This window comes from Myotis nattereri, assembly GCF_964212035.1.
Source record: "Myotis nattereri genome assembly, chromosome: 2".
Taxonomy (NCBI): Eukaryota; Metazoa; Chordata; class Mammalia; order Chiroptera; family Vespertilionidae; genus Myotis; species Myotis nattereri.
The window spans coordinates 155,844,786-155,860,499 of record NC_138076.1 but is presented as its reverse complement, the minus strand read 5'-3'; the positions used below and the strand labels follow the sequence as shown (position 1 = coordinate 155,860,499).

General features: G+C 42.0%; 1 protein-coding gene across 1 annotated transcript in view; it reads right to left on the bottom strand.

The window, feature by feature from the left end:
* The window catches only part of TAFA2 (TAFA chemokine like family member 2), a gene marked incomplete at its 5' end in the record, with an annotated part of 464,864 nt that overhangs the window by 324,084 nt on the left and 125,066 nt on the right, over positions 1–15,714 (bottom strand). The gene's annotated exons all lie outside the window — the stretch shown is intronic.

Below are 15,714 nucleotides of genomic sequence, written 5' to 3'. Positions count from 1 at the left end.
GGAATGTATCACAAAGATTTAAAAATACAGACAAAATGTCTGTATGCAGAGGTACACTAACAAGCTGACTAGTCATGCAGTTGCTCTTGTTATTAAGAAACTATCGCCGAAACCGGTTTGGCTCAGTGGATAGAGCGTCGGCCTGCGGACTGAAAGGTCCCAGGTTCGATTCCGGTCAAGGGCATGTACCTGGGTTGTGGGCACATCCCCAGTGGGAGATGTGCAGGAGGCAGCTGATCGATGTTTCTCGCTCATCGATGTTTCTAACTCTCTATCTCTCTTCCTTCCTCTCTGTAAAAAATCAATAAAATATATTTTAAAAAAAAAGAAACTATCATTAGAAATGTAACAAAATAGAGAAAATTATATTTACACAAAGTTATCTCAATGAGAATTTATAGAAAAGAATGCTTTGATGAGTCTCATGAGGTGGGATATATCCCACAGTGGATATGGCCAAGAAGCTCTGGTATTATAGCTTCTGGAGATGTGGGGAAGGATTCCCTGAGTAAGCTACCAGCATCCCTCCACCACTTATTGCACCACCATGGCAACCAACCAAATAAATGTTGACTAGAGAAATAGAAGGAGCACCAAATCATTGTCCTTCCAGGGCAGCCAGGTGTCACCTAACATCAGATTTTCATTTTAGATGGTGTACTTTGGCAGCATTTGGAGAAGAGACACTTAAAATCACAGAGAGATATTAGTACACAATTGCAGTTACCCAGGCAAGAAGTACCCAGTACCTAACTCAATAGGTAATAGTGAGAATAGAAAGAAAACAGCTGAATCCATGCATGCGTTTGAATAAGATTATACAGGGGACAAGCAAAGAGGAGATCCTTAACTAAACCATTTTTGGTTAAATAAAGGGCCAAAAAGCCAAACCACACTGAGTTCAGGAGCAAATGGAGACTATAAAAAGAGATGAGTGTAAACCCTTTTTCCATGAAGACTGACTATAAATGAATGTTTTAAATTATCTTAAATATCATGAATAATCTTTAAAAAAAGCCAACATATCTAGGAAAAATGGGGATATGAAAACCAGGTTTTCAACATGAAGTCAATCTACACTAATAAAAGAGAAAAATGGTAATTGGCGTACGGCGATACCTTTTTCATTGGCTAATCAGGGCTATATGCAAATTAACTGCCAACTAAGATTGGCAGTTAACTGCCAACAAGATGGCGGCTAATTTGCATATGTAGGCACAATGCAGGGAGGCGAAAGGGAAAGCAGGAAGAAGCCCCCTGCCACTGACAGTGATCGGAAACCCAGGGGGGAGCTAAGAGCTGGGGGGCAGGGCAAAGGCGGCCCTGGGGCCGCCTTTGCCCTGCCCCCCAGCCATGATCTGAGAATCAGGCGCCTTTGCCGCCCTGGCCAGTGATAGCAGGAAGTAGGGGTGGAGCCAGCGGTGGGAGCTGGGCACGGTCGAAGCTGGCAGTCCCAGGAGCTAGGGGTCCCTTGCCTGGGCCTAAAGCCAAGCCCACGATCGCGGCGCCCCCCGCTGCCACTGCGGGTCCCCGCTGCCCGGGCCAGACGCCTAGGCCAGAGGTGTCAGGCCTGGGCAGAGGCGGAGCCTGCAACCGCGGGGAGCTGGGGGTCCCCTGCCCAGGCCTGACACCTCTGCTGGAGGCCTCAGGCCTGGTCAAGGGGCCGATCCGGTGATTGGTGATCGGAGGGTGATGAGGGTCAACTCCTCTGGCTGAGGCATCAGGCCTGGGTGGGGGGGCGGAGCCGGGGATTGGGGGGATATGATGGTCCCCTTGCCCAGGCATGATTCCTGGGCCAGAGGCCTCAGGCCTGGGCGGGGGCCAGAGCCAGTGATCGGGGGGAAATGGGGGTCCCCTGTCCAAGCCTGACACCTCTGGCGGAGGCGTCAGGCCTGGGCAAGGGGCCGATCAGGCGATCGGAGGGTGATGGGGGTCAATGCCTGAGGGCTCCCAGTATGTGAGAGGGGGCAGGCTGGGCTGAGGGACACTCCCCCCCCCCCCCCCCCCACACACACACACACCCAGTGCACGAATATCGTGCACCGGGCCCTTAGTCTATATATATTATGCACATATGCAATTAAGTTTATTGAGTGACATATTAACAACAAAAAGAACATGTAAGCCAGAATGTTACCAAGAAACTGAAGAACAAAGGTAAACCCTCTGTACCTAATATACAAACAAGTGATGAAGGAAAGCTTGGTTACCAGTTGCCTGTTTAAAAAAAAAAAAAAAAAAAAAAAGCTGTTTTGAAAAATGTTCAAGCCACCACCTGAAAGTCAAAGTCAAAAATGAATAATTTAGTAAAGCATGAATTACCCTCAGAAAAATGTATAGATTAATAATGCTGGCTAGAGCTACTGCACCGTCCTGGCTTATTTGGATGGACAGCAAAAATTCCCAAAGCTGTCTAAGTCCTTGTACCTTTGAGGCCAATTGTGGGGTCTCCGTTCCCTTCTCAGGAACTGGACCTTCATGGCCGCCAGGCAGTAGATAAAGAAGACATGAGAAGCTGTCATTGGGCACATACTAGTAAGAGAGTCTTTATTGTAGGAGCCAATGGCCATGTAGCCATTGCTACTAAGTAGCCATCATATAAAGCAGTCCCATAAAGCAGGCAGCCACATACCAGCTGGTTAACAACACATCTTTCCTACAAAGCAGCCTCCAACATAGGAGCTATACAAACACAGTAGCCCAACCAAGTAGCCTCGAACTGGCTGGTCAGCAACATACTTTTTACCAACTTAGACAAAAGATGCTTCTTGCCCCAATAGTGACATCAGTCTTTTGGGTTATAGAAGGGCACCCTTGCATAATGCAGTAAGATTGCTGCAGCCTTCCTTTTGCACCTGCATCTGGGAAATTGGCCTTGGCCTTGAACATCCAAAGTACTCTGGTCAGGGTTTCCACATCAATTCTTTTGGAAAGATAACTATGAAATGCCTTTACTGTTACCACTACTGAAGGACAAATAAAATGCCTGAGACTATGCCCTCTGCCCTTCCTGAGATGCACATTTTAAAAATTATTATTGCATCTCCTGCCAATATGTCATAAAAAAAAACCTTTATTAAAAATTTTTCACAATTCCGTATACATCCGTGTAAATAAAACACATGGTCACATATATGCTTATCAGTTAACTAGATATCTGGTACACGAATTCATGCACAGGTGGGGGGTGAGCCAGCCCATTCCGATAGGAGCCGATCAGGGCAGGCTGGCTGGGGGGAGGGGACGCAGGAGGTTGGCCGGCCGGCCCCACCCCTGATTGGGGTCGAGGTAGGCCGATCGTGGGTGGGGCTGGCCAGGAGGAGGAACTGCGGGCAGTTGGCCAGACGGCCCTGCCCCTGATCAGGGGTGTTGGGGGCCGATCAGAGGCCAGGCCAGCCAGAGAGAAGGGACCCACCCCCAATCGGGGTGGTGGGAGCCGATCAGGGCTGGGCCAGCTGGGGGGAGGGGCCACGGGAGGTTGCTCAGCCTCACCCCTGATCCAGCCAGGGTCGGCAGGGGGGAGGGGCCGCCCCCGATCAGGCCAGTTGGCCTGCTGCAGTGCGCATCATAGTGATTGGTAGTTCCAGTCATTCTGGTCATTCTGGTTGCTTGGCTTTTATATACATAGATAGATAGATAACATAAAGCACCATATATTCCTGGTGACCTGGCAGTAAACCCCTACAACAAAGTGCTAAAGTTACTTTAAGTGAGCTTTATACTAGAGCCTGCCAGTGCTGACTCCCAAGAGGCAATTTGTATATTTCTTTCCAACTCCATGTTCAGTAATGTCAAGTCAGTAGCTTAAATCAGTCATAGTGGGAATATTTACACCACAGAAACTAGAAAACATTGCAAATCAAAGTCTTTGTCTCCTTCTAGAGAACAGTTATTAAACCTTTATCAGCCAGTGACTGCCGTAAGTAAGCAACCTTTCATCGGTGCTGTAAAAAGCAGGCTTGGATTCTTCCCCTTCTCTGTCTGGGAGAGTTCTCTAGGATTTTGAAAGTGCCAACATTTTCAAGTCTGCAAGTTCACTCTCTCCAAGAAAATACACCTGAACAGCATCTTTAGTGTTGCTAAATTACACTACAGGGGGAAAAAATACTTTTTTGCTAAATCAGCTTTTTGATACTGCTCTAATATTTCAGTTCCTGTCTTCCTGACAGCTAGGAGTCTAATTACCACTCTCCCATTCATCCGTTCAGCAATCCTTGACTATTCAGACCTTCAATCCAGTGGGGCGTACAGATTACTCCTTACTCCTCCTCTTCCTTCCTGCTTCCTGCAACAGGACTTCGTCCAGATGTAGAAACAGATGCCCATTGTTTTGTGATATGAAATGCTACTCATCTATATAATAAAAGCCTAAGCGACCGTTTCGGTGGAATGCCCAGAACAACCAATTGCTATGATGCGCACTGACCATCAGGGGGCAGATGCTCAATGCAGGAGCTGACCCTGGTGGTCAGTGCACTCCCACAGGGGGAGTGTTGCTCAGCCAGAAGCTGGGCTCATGGCAGGCGAGCACAGCGGTGGTGGCAGGAGCCTTTCCTGCCTCCGCAACAGCGCTAAAAAGCAGAAAGCTGAGCAGGAAGCAGCAGCGAGCCGGCAGGCAGTAAGGAATGTCCCGGACTGCAAGAGGGCACAGGCCAATCTGAGGGACCCCGCCCAGTGCACATATTTCATGCACCAGACCTCTAGTATTACTAATAGCCTTGCTATCCAAGTATATACTCCATGCTCTGTGCCAGGTGCTGACAATACAAAGATGGATCAAGCACAGTCCCTCCTTGTGGGAGGTTGCAAGTTTAAGTGTGGCAGACAGACATATAAGTGGCTGCTTCCCACTGTATTTTAAACAAAAGGAGGAACAGCAAAGAACATTTTAAAATTTCAGGAGAATTTCAAAAGTGTACAACTTCTCAATTCCATGCAATTCATTGACTTAGTGACCACAGTGAGCCGGGCACTGTACATATCCGTCACCTGTTCATGAGGTTATAGAAACGTAGTGAGCAAGGCAAACATACAATCAGTGAAGTAGGAGCCACAAAGCAGATGCCAGTCAGCAGTCCTTAGAACTATACCATAGATGTCCTTTTTTTTTAAATATACTTTTATTGATTTCAGAGAGGAAGGGAGAGGGGGAGAGAGAGAGAGAGAAACATCAATGATGAAAGAGAATCATTGATTGGCTGCCTCTTGCATGCCCTACAATGGGGATCAAGCCTACACCCCAGGCATATACCCTAACTTGAAATCCAACCACGACCCTCTGGTTCAAAGGTCAATGCTCAACCACTGAGTCATGCCACTGGGCAGCAAATATTTTCTTAAAAGGCCATATAGTAAATCGTTTAGGCTTTGCAGTCCATACGGTCTCTGTTGCTAACTAATTCTACCTTTGTAGTAAAAAAGCGGCCACAGTCAATACATTAAGTTTCGAGCATGCCAAGCTCCAATAAAACTTTATTTACAAAGACAGGTAAGTGGGCTGGAGAAGTGGCCTGTAGGCCATACTTTGCCAACCCCAATTTCAATCTTAAAAATTGAGCGAACTCAAACATCTTCATAGTTGCCTGTGACATTTACCAATATCTCCTTCTTATTTCACCTTCTCTTTATTCAGGCAAGATTGTCTTAACATACACTCAAAGCAACTGGTGATTAAACAATTTCATAAATTAATATTTTAAATAGTCTTCTGCTTTCTCACCCTCTATCAGTCTTCCTAGCACCTGGCACTTAATAAGCTCATAGTAGATCCTCAGTATAAGCAATTGGTTCTGTTGGTTCCATTAAAATGATGAAAGTTGCTCTGCCTAATTTGTAATTGGTTTAGAACTTTAGGGTCTGAATCAAGACATAAATGCAAAAGTAGGATTTAAGAAAAATTGCACATTTGGTGGGAGATATTAGTTACAAATGAAGCCTGTATTCAAGCATTGATGGTTACTGTTTGCTAAATAGAAAGTATAAGTTTAAAATGAGCTAATTTCTTTAAAATAAGTTATTTGGGTAAGTATTATTTGAAAGTTTACTGAGAAAGCTTACTTAGTTTATCTGACTTTTTCATAAATTAAAGCAACTACCATGGCTCTTTTAAGAAGTAAAAGGGGATAGAGAGAAAGGGTTGAAAGTTCAGTGTTTCATCTATTTTGTTGCACAGAAATTTCTAAATTAGGTAATAAGTTAAGACATTACAAGATCCAAAATTTGATCTCCTGGCATTAGTAAACACAGTATTAATGGTACCATAAAGACTTCCAAAATGGGAGTTAATTTAATTCATTCTCATTTAAATAAAAGAGTCATTAAAAAGTAAACAGTACACTTCCCCCCAACAATAATTTTTCCTTTCTCCAAGTTGCATATATATTACTCTAACTCAGATTGCTATTTCCTCAGTAGAATGTTACATGTTTGGTAAGTATAAAATGCTACTCTAAATACATATATTTAATCTTCTGGTATGTTTTTCAGAATACTCTTAGTTATCTTTTATTGTGAATTTGAAAGAGTACCTTTATATAGGAAAAATAACAACCCTGTATAGAGACACTATATGCAGAGTATATAAGATTATTTTATGGACGTAATAAATGGATAATTTACTAACTCTGAAATGAAATCTATCAATAAGTAAGCTAAAAAATTTGTAAGTTACACTATTTAATATGATCCTATCTAAAATATCATTTACTAAAAATATATTTTAACAGAAAATAAAGCAAAACGTTCATAATACCAAAAAATGGGTTTAATAACTCAATTTATTATTGAGGGTTCTCTTTACCCTTTTTCATTTTTTGCAAGTTGAGAAACAGCACCACCCAGTAGACTGGGATTCCCCAGTGCAAAATATGGCTCTTTTGCTTAGTGACTGAATGACCATGGCCATGTTACTTAGTCCTCTGTGGATTCCAATTTGCTCTGCTGTAAAGTGGGAATAATACTGGAACCTATCTCATAAGATTGATGTGAGACTTAACTGGGATAACATTTGTAGTCCACTATAAACAGAGCTTAATACATAGAAAATGCTGAATACAGTTTAGCCATTAGTAATGTGCTCATTTTATTTTTTGGTTCGTTATCATTTTATTTACTACAAATTGACCTCACAAATGACAAACAAGAGACTATAGCTGCATAGAAAGGCAGAAAAGAGAATTGGTGTCAAGCAGTTTGGACTGAGAAAGACACCAGATTACAGCTCAGTGTCTATGTTACAGCTGTGCACTTCTGGCAAGGAGCTCTGGCTTCCCGGTGGGGGGTGGGGGGGGGGGGGGGGTTCTGGTGCAGTGCACCAGGATTCCAAAGCAATTTGGGCCCAGGAGCAACAAGTAGACCAGAAATCCAAATGGCAAAAGTGTGTATAGTGACAGATCCTATGGTAAACTACAACTCAAATACAGAAAATGTGTCTGCATGCACACAAACTCAAATATGGACATGATAGTAAAAGATTTATACTTTGCTTCAGCTTTCTTTGTCATTAGTGCCTTAGATTTAATATAAAGACTTTCCCATTGTGTTGGCATCAAAGTAACATTTTTAAAGTGAAGTTTCAGAACACTGAAAGCTAAATTTCAGACCGTGCTAAACCGGAGTCACTTCAGTGTCTTCCGTGGAAAGGAAATGTACACAAGGTACAAGTCGCTTGCAGCTTTAGCTCACTGAACCTTTTATAAAAAGAAAGGGACCGTGCTTTACTGTAAATTGCATTTTAAAGCAGAAGCAATATAATGGTCCTTCTGGAATCTCATAAACTTTGAATAAAAATGAGCAGTTCACACTTAATGCTTTGTTTTATAAAGCTCTTCCAGATACTTCAAGTGTGAAAGCTGCTACTTTACATAAAACAACATTCTATTGTATAAAACTAGCTTCTAAATGGATAGCATTTAGGTACATTTCATGGCACTTTAAAATGCATTGTTTCTTGGACCTGCCTTTATTGGTGATGTCTGTAACTCAATTATAAAACTATTGAAGGTCTGGAAACATGATTTCAACACAATCTTATTTTTAAAACAGCATTTTTATCTTCTAAATATATTTATGGTACAAAAGTTACTTTCAGACATATAATAGATTGACCTGAATCACTATAGCAATTAATATTTAACCCATAGACTCAAGGATGATTGGAAAAGTCCTCCAATAGAAAAGAATCTCTCTGATTTTCCACATACCACCTACCACTTACTACAATGATAAGTATAGATAATTTCACCCTGTTACCACTGGCATTAATTTCAACCATCAGCAGTAGAATTAAACTTATCAAAGATGATTATGTTCTATGCAGGTCACAATCACTGTTCTGCCACCATTTCAATGACAAGCTAGAAAGATTGCCCCCCCCAAAAAAAAAAAATTTTAAGTGTCTGTATATAAATAATTTTCAATAGAAATCAATAGTTATCTAAAAAGACAGTTATCCGCAATATAATTATATTTTAGATAGTATTTTTAAAACTGTAGGTTGTGATCTATGTATTAGTGTGTCCCCAAATCAATTTAGTAGTTCACTGTGCCGCGCCAGCATGGCCAAGGGTGACCCTGAGTGGGGATGATGAAAGGCTTAGAAAAGACAGACATGAGAACAAAAGCTGGGTCTTGGTGGGACGCTGCCCTCTCTGATGGAGAGAGACAGCAACCATGCCCACAAGCCGTGTCTTTATTTTATAGCAGATGCCACGAGGCAAAGGGCATGATCAAGATATTTACAGCATTCTCATTGGTTTCAATCCCACTCCACTACATGCACCTGAACTCTATCACTCAGGCACGTGGGGCCACGTGTTCGGACCACAGGCTCAAGCTCACAACTATAGCTGTGGGCAATAATTGTGCTGGAACGGCTCTGCCATCCAAGCTGGGACTTGCACGTGGCAATGAGAGGGCTGTGCCCCCTCAGTAGTCTAAGGCTTGAACCTGTCCAAAACACTCTGGGCACGCCCCACAGTTCACAACCTGCATTTTTATTTAAATTCTTTATTGTTTAAAATATTACATATGTCTCCTTTTTCCCACACTGACCTCTCCCCAGACGCTCCCACCCCCCAGCACAAGCCCTCACCCCCCTACTGTCTGTGTCCACTGGTTATGCTCATACGTATGCATACATGTCCTTTGGTTGATCTCTTACCCCAACCCTCACAACCTGCATTTTTTAACTTAAATGATAGAATAGAACAAAATGTAAATATTAAAGCCTATCACATGTAAAGTAAAAAATGGAATAAGAAGGAATGATATAATAATGCCCTATAAAGATACTATAAAGAGTATCTTTTCATAAAATGTCTTTTTCACCTACGGTGTTGCAGATAAGCTGCGAGGTGGCACAGGAGAATGAACAGCCAGGCACCCAGATGATTCAGACAGAGTGCCTTTATATTTACAGATGCACTAAAGCAGTGACTCAGGGGAGTCAGTCTCCAAAGCCTGAGCACCGAATGCGGGGGGAGGGGAGAGGGCCTTGGGGAAGGGGGGCTTTCCCTCATATCCCCTTAGTTTCTTTGTCTCCCAAATATGGACCAGGTTTCTGGACTTTTTGCTGGCTGTTCAGCCCCCCTGGGTTGGAATGGGGGAAGTGAGATTATACCCAAAGGCCTGACCTAGCTGGCGCCAGCACTGCCAATTCCCTCTGGGGGTTGTGTATGGTTCATGGCTTCTGTAAAATGGAAGTATTCAGGGAAACATGTTTTGCATGGCTAGCTGGGACACAAGGGGAAAGAGGGTTGGGGCTAGCAAGCATATGCATCGGAATGCAGGTTTGGGGGGGGGGGGCCTCAGGCTGCCTTCACACATGACTATGTGTGTTTATATTCAATTGCATTTAAAATCTATTTCTTATTACAGTAACTGCCAAAAACCTTTGTAAGTTAATAGAGAACGGTTATGCATAAATTTAAGTATAAAAGTAAAATGTAAACTCTTGGCTCTTGTTACAATTTATCTATATAGTTCACTTCCCACACAAACCCAAGAGTTTAACACACTTCCACAATATCTAAATATCTAACAAATTTAGAAAAATAGTTCTGTGCATTAAAGTTCAAATTTTCATTCCTGATATTGTGATTTACACTTTTGAAAACTGGAAATAAAGGTTTTCTCTTTTATTGCTCTATCCCCTTCCTCTTCTAACTCCTTCTTTGAAATGTTGGTGGGGAGGTGGGGGAGATGTTTAAAGTTAAGTAGCACAAGGCAACCTACCCATTAGTTAGCTTGCTTGCTACCTAGAAGTCTAAAACATTTTCTTTTTCAGTTCAGCAATCAATATGCCATTGTAATTGTCAATATTCTCTCTGATTTTCAAAAATGTGTATACAATACTATTCTATGTAAATAACTAACCAGAATCCCTAAACATACTTATAAAAGTTAACTTGATGTGTGCCATATTATCTTACCTAATAATAGACAAACATGCAAATTGACCATACCTCTGCTATGCCTTTAAGCCACACCCACCAGCCAATCATAGCAGCTATATGCAAATTAACCCAACCAAGATAGCAACCAGCAGCCACGCAGCTGGAGCAAGCAGGAGGCTTGGTTGACCCAATGATGGAGGAAGCCAAGCTTCCCGGCCGGCTCTGAGCTCCACTCAAAGCAACAAAGTATCAATTATAGAGATAAATAAACCCCAGATACCTGCTTCCAGTTGCCATGGCCACGGAGCTGGAGTGAATAAAAAATAAAATGGAAAGGCTTGGAGCTTCGGTCGCCGGGGGGCTTGGTCAGTCTGAAAACAGCCATCAGCCCCTCACCCAGGCTGTCCAGGCACCCCAGTGAGGACCCCCACTCTGAAGGGGGTTTGGGCAGCCTGAAACCAGCCCTCAGCCCCTCACCCAGGCTGGCCAGGCACCCCACCGGGACACCCACCCTGATCCAGGACACCCTTCAGGGCAAACCAGCTGGCCCCCACCCATGCACCAGGCCTCTATCCTATATAATAAAAGGGTAATATGCAAACTGACCCTAACAGCAGAACAACTGGGGATGACTGGTCACTATGATACACACTGACCACCAGGCGGCAGATGCTCAATGCAGGAGCTGTCCCCTGGTGGTCAGTGCACTCCCACAGGGGGAGCTCTGCTCAGCCACAAGCCAGGCTGACAGCTGCCAGTACAGCAGTGGTGGCAGGAGCCTCTCCCGCCTCCTCAGCAGCCCTAAGGATGTCCAACTGCAGCTTAGGTCTGCTCCCTGCTGGTAAGTGGACATCCCCTGAGGGCTGCCAGGCTGCCAGAGGGATGTCTGACTGCCAGCTTGAGCCCGGTCCCCTGGGAAGTGGGCCTAAGCCAGCAGGTGGTCATCCCCCCAGGGGTCCCAGACTGCAAGAGGGCATAGGCCGGGCTGAGGGACCCCCCCCCCCCCGAGTGCACAAATTTTTGTGCACCGGGCCTCTAGTAATTAATAAATAATAATTGGTAGTAGTAGTAACTGGTCTATCCAGACACTGATAATGAAAGTGTATTAGCAGAAAAAAATAATTGTTCTGAAACTTCAGGCTCCTCTACCCTCCTCACTTCCCTCACAACATACCCATTCTCCTGGAGTTCCATCTCAGAAATCTACATCTTTCTCGGGCTGATTAAGGCAAACACCGGACACTTTTGTTGGCTCTGATATAGATCTTAATACCTGTGGATGAACAAACTCTTTAGCCATAATCCCCAAAGCAATGAGGTCATAAGTGTTTGGCCAGGGAAATGGAAGAAGACTTGACTTGGGGTGGTGAACACACAGTACAATATGCACATGATGTTTTATGGAATTGTATGGTGCATCTGAAACCTATATAACTTCATTAACCAATGTCACCCCCAATAAATTCAATTTAAAAAAAACCTCAGAGATATTGATTCATGTGATCCCTCATAGAGGACTAAACCTCCAATATGATAACAAAAATTCAAAGCAAAACAAAACAAAACAACAAAGCCTTCTTACTTCTTAGAAGTGGGACTGGGGGGAGGGGATGATATGATTTCTAATCCTTTCCCACAATAAAATTAGCTAGTACTTTTCTCAGGGCTTTTCTATCTAGTTCCTGAGAAAGAAAAACCTGCAATTTTTTTTTCTCTTACTGTCCTTTTCAGACTTTGGTGTTAGTAGCAATACTCTAGCTCCCATTGTTATTCTCTGGAAAAGTTTGTGGTGGAACATTGGAATTACTTATTCCTTGAATGCTGGAATAAATTTACCTATAATATCTTCAGGGCCTGGCATTTTATTTGTGGGAAGATTTTTATAAACTAATTTAATTTTATCAGGGCTTATAAAATATTTTTAATTTTTTTATTTCTTCTTTAGTTTTAGTGGAAAGTGATTTTCTAAAAAACACTTTTCACTTTTGTCTAAGTTTTCAAATTTAGTACCACTAAATTATGCATAATATCGCTCTGATCTTGTTCATTTCGCGTATACCCTTTTTTATTCCTAATAACTTTTTATTCTTGCTCTCTTTTTCTCTTGATCCATCTTGCTAATTATGTTAGTCTTTCCAAAGAAACAATTTTTCACTCTATTGACCCTATCTCTTAAACCATGTTTTCTTTCTAAATTGTGATTCTGGTTGGGTTTATTCCTACCATATTATATCGTATTCTATTTTCTTATTTTTTATGCTTGCTTTCTTCCTTTCTTGCTTTAATTTATTAAGATTCTTTCTTGTTTCATTTTTTACTTTACTATTTTGGAAATTATATAATCTGTCCCTTTTCTTGAGTCCTACCTTTGAAAGCTTATTATGTACACTTAAAAAGGTAAAATCTAAAGTTAATCAGTATTATTATCTTCCCTTCAAAAAATGTATAAGGAATTTAGAATACTTCAACTCATCATACTCTATCCTCAATTATATGCTATTGCCAAATATTTTTGTTCTATCATTTATCCACACTAATTACACGTTTTTACTGATTCCTGCTTCAGATATTAGTTTAGCTGTAGCCACAGTTTCTGATTTTCATTGGCCACCATTCCTTCCTGCATTCTGATGTCCCTTAAGAATAATTTTTAATTATATCCTTCAGAATTTCCTTTAGTAAAGAATCTGTTGATGGCAAGCTCTCTCTTTAATTGCCTAAAAATATATCTTCTTTTTGTCCTTATTCATGAAAGAGTAATTTGCTGAATAATAAATTAGAGACAATTATTTTCTTTTTAATAATTTAAAATATTGTTCTGCTATCTTCTGGCCTCCACTCTTGCTACTGGAAATTCAACAATGTCATTACTTTGTAGGGACTCTGTCTTTCCATTGAGCTGATTATAAGATCTTTGCACTCTCATTATAATGAATGGGCCTCAGGTGTACATTTCCTTTGTTTACTTGGGATTCCTTGGGTGATCCTAAACCTAAGATTTCGTATTTGTTACCAGTTTTTAAAAAACCCCACTAACTCTTCAAAAATCCCCATTAACTCATTCTCTCTCCTCCCTCCTCCCAAAATTCTGACTGGATAGATGTTAGACCTTTCACTTATTATTTTATTCGGCAATAATTATTTTATTCGGCAGTCTCTGGCTGCTGGCTAGAGACTGCCCTCAGTATTGTGTGCTCACTAGGCGCCAGGGACTGATTCAGGCACTTGGAATACAGCAGTAAACAGTCAAAGCCCTTCAGAGTCTGAGAGATCAGGCAGACAGTACATGAGTAAGTACATGATAGTGAGTCTAGTAGTGCTAAACTTCGCATCGCATAGCCTACCTTTCGTGTGCTGTCATCTCTTTTTCCCTCTGTGCCCCTTTCATTCATTTATTCAAGAAATAATTGTGAGCATCTACTATGAGACGAGCAACAGGTTAGGCCCCGGGATTGCTGTACTAAACATAAAGATCAGTGTAGTGGGTGTTATAGGGGGATTCACACAATAAACAAATAAGTTAATAAATAATATATCAGTGAGTAATAAATACAACGAAAAGATAAAGCATGGCAAGAAATATCAGATATGCAGAAGCAAGCAGGGGTTGCTCTTCTACCATGGATGGTGAGGGAAGGCCGCCCAGAGAAGGTATCATCTGAGCAAGAACCTGAAAGAAGTGAAGGAGCAGCCATGTAACCATCTAAAGAACATATTCCAGGCGGAAGAAACCGAGGTTAAGTTCATTCTAAATAATTTCTTCCGCTCTCTCTTACAGGCCACTCATTCCGTTTTCAGCTATGTCTACTGTTTAGCCTGGCCACTGAGGTTTTAATATCAATTTTTATATTTTTCATTTAGAAGTTCTACTTACTTTTTAAATCTGTTTGATCATTTTACAGTCTCTTGTTCCTTGCTCATATTTTAATCCCATGCTTTATTGCTTCAAACTATATTAAACATATTTATTATATATTTTGTGCCTGATAAATTCAGTATCTGAAGTACTGAGGATTATTTATAGTTGCACAAAACAGTATTACCACAAACACAGTAACTTAAAATAAAACATCTGTCATCTCAGTTTCTGTGGGTCAGGGCTCTGAGCATGATCTAGTTGAGTCCCTTGCTAGAGGTCTCACAAAGCTGCAATCTAAGTGTTAACTAGGGCTGTTATCTCATCTGAGACTCAATTTAGGGAAGGATCCCCTTCCAAGCTCATATGGTTATTGGCAGAATTTAGTTCCTTGTAGCCTTCATGGGTGAGGCTCTCAGTTTCTTGCTGGCTGCTGGCTAGAGACTGCCCTCAGATTCTTGCCCTGTGGCTTCTTCCATAGGATAGCTCACTACATAGCAGATGGCTTCTTCAAAGCTACCAAGGGAGAGAGTCTCCTCAAAAGATGTGCAATACAGCCTGCACCTGTGTGGCTCGTGGTTGAGTGTCAACCTATGAACCAATAGGTCAGGGTTTGATTCCTAGTCAGGTCACATGCCCAGGTTGTAGGGTCAGTCCCCAATGTGGGGTGTGCAGGAGGCAGCCGACCTATGATTCCCTCTCATCATTAATGTTTCAATCTCTCTCTCCCTCTCCCTTTCTCTCTGAAATCAATTTAAAAAATTTGTGCAATATAATATTATGTATCATAATCATAGAAGTGACAATCCATCCCTTTTTCTATATTTTACGAATTAAGAGTCTCAGGTAGCACCCATGCTCAAGGAGAGGAGACTACACAAGGATGTGCATAGCGAGCAGCAAGAATCTCGAGGCCACAAGAGGGTCTGCCAGCCGTTGGGCCTGATTCTGTTGTGTTTCAGCTGGTTCTCTCACATGGGGCCTTGTTTCAACTTTGAGGTTATTTTTTGTTAAGGAAATTCTTGGAGGCATAGATATAAGAAAGCTCCTCTAGAAAAGATACAGCTTTGCTTCTACCTTTTCTCAGGAAAAAAGAAATCGAGAACATGTTGAAATTAGCTCCTGGTTAAGGTTTTTATGAACCACAGGAGTGGCAAGAATTCAAATTTCAGACTCATGTGAGAGCCATACTGTTTTTACAAATCCTCAGGAAGGGCTTCTTTCTCCCTGCTACACAAAAGCAATGCCAAGACAAGCATACGTTTTTGTCTTTCTGCACAGTGGGTTTTTACTGGTTTGCTGGTTAACTGAAGACGCAGTGCTCTGGTTTCTAAAACTGCTCACTTTGGCTGGGTCTTCGTTTTTGTCTCCTCTTGTCTGCCCTAAGAAGCCATCAAATAGAAGTTCCCACAGGCAGATGCCGCTAGCGATGTCATAAGTATTAAATAGATCCTAGCCTTTTGT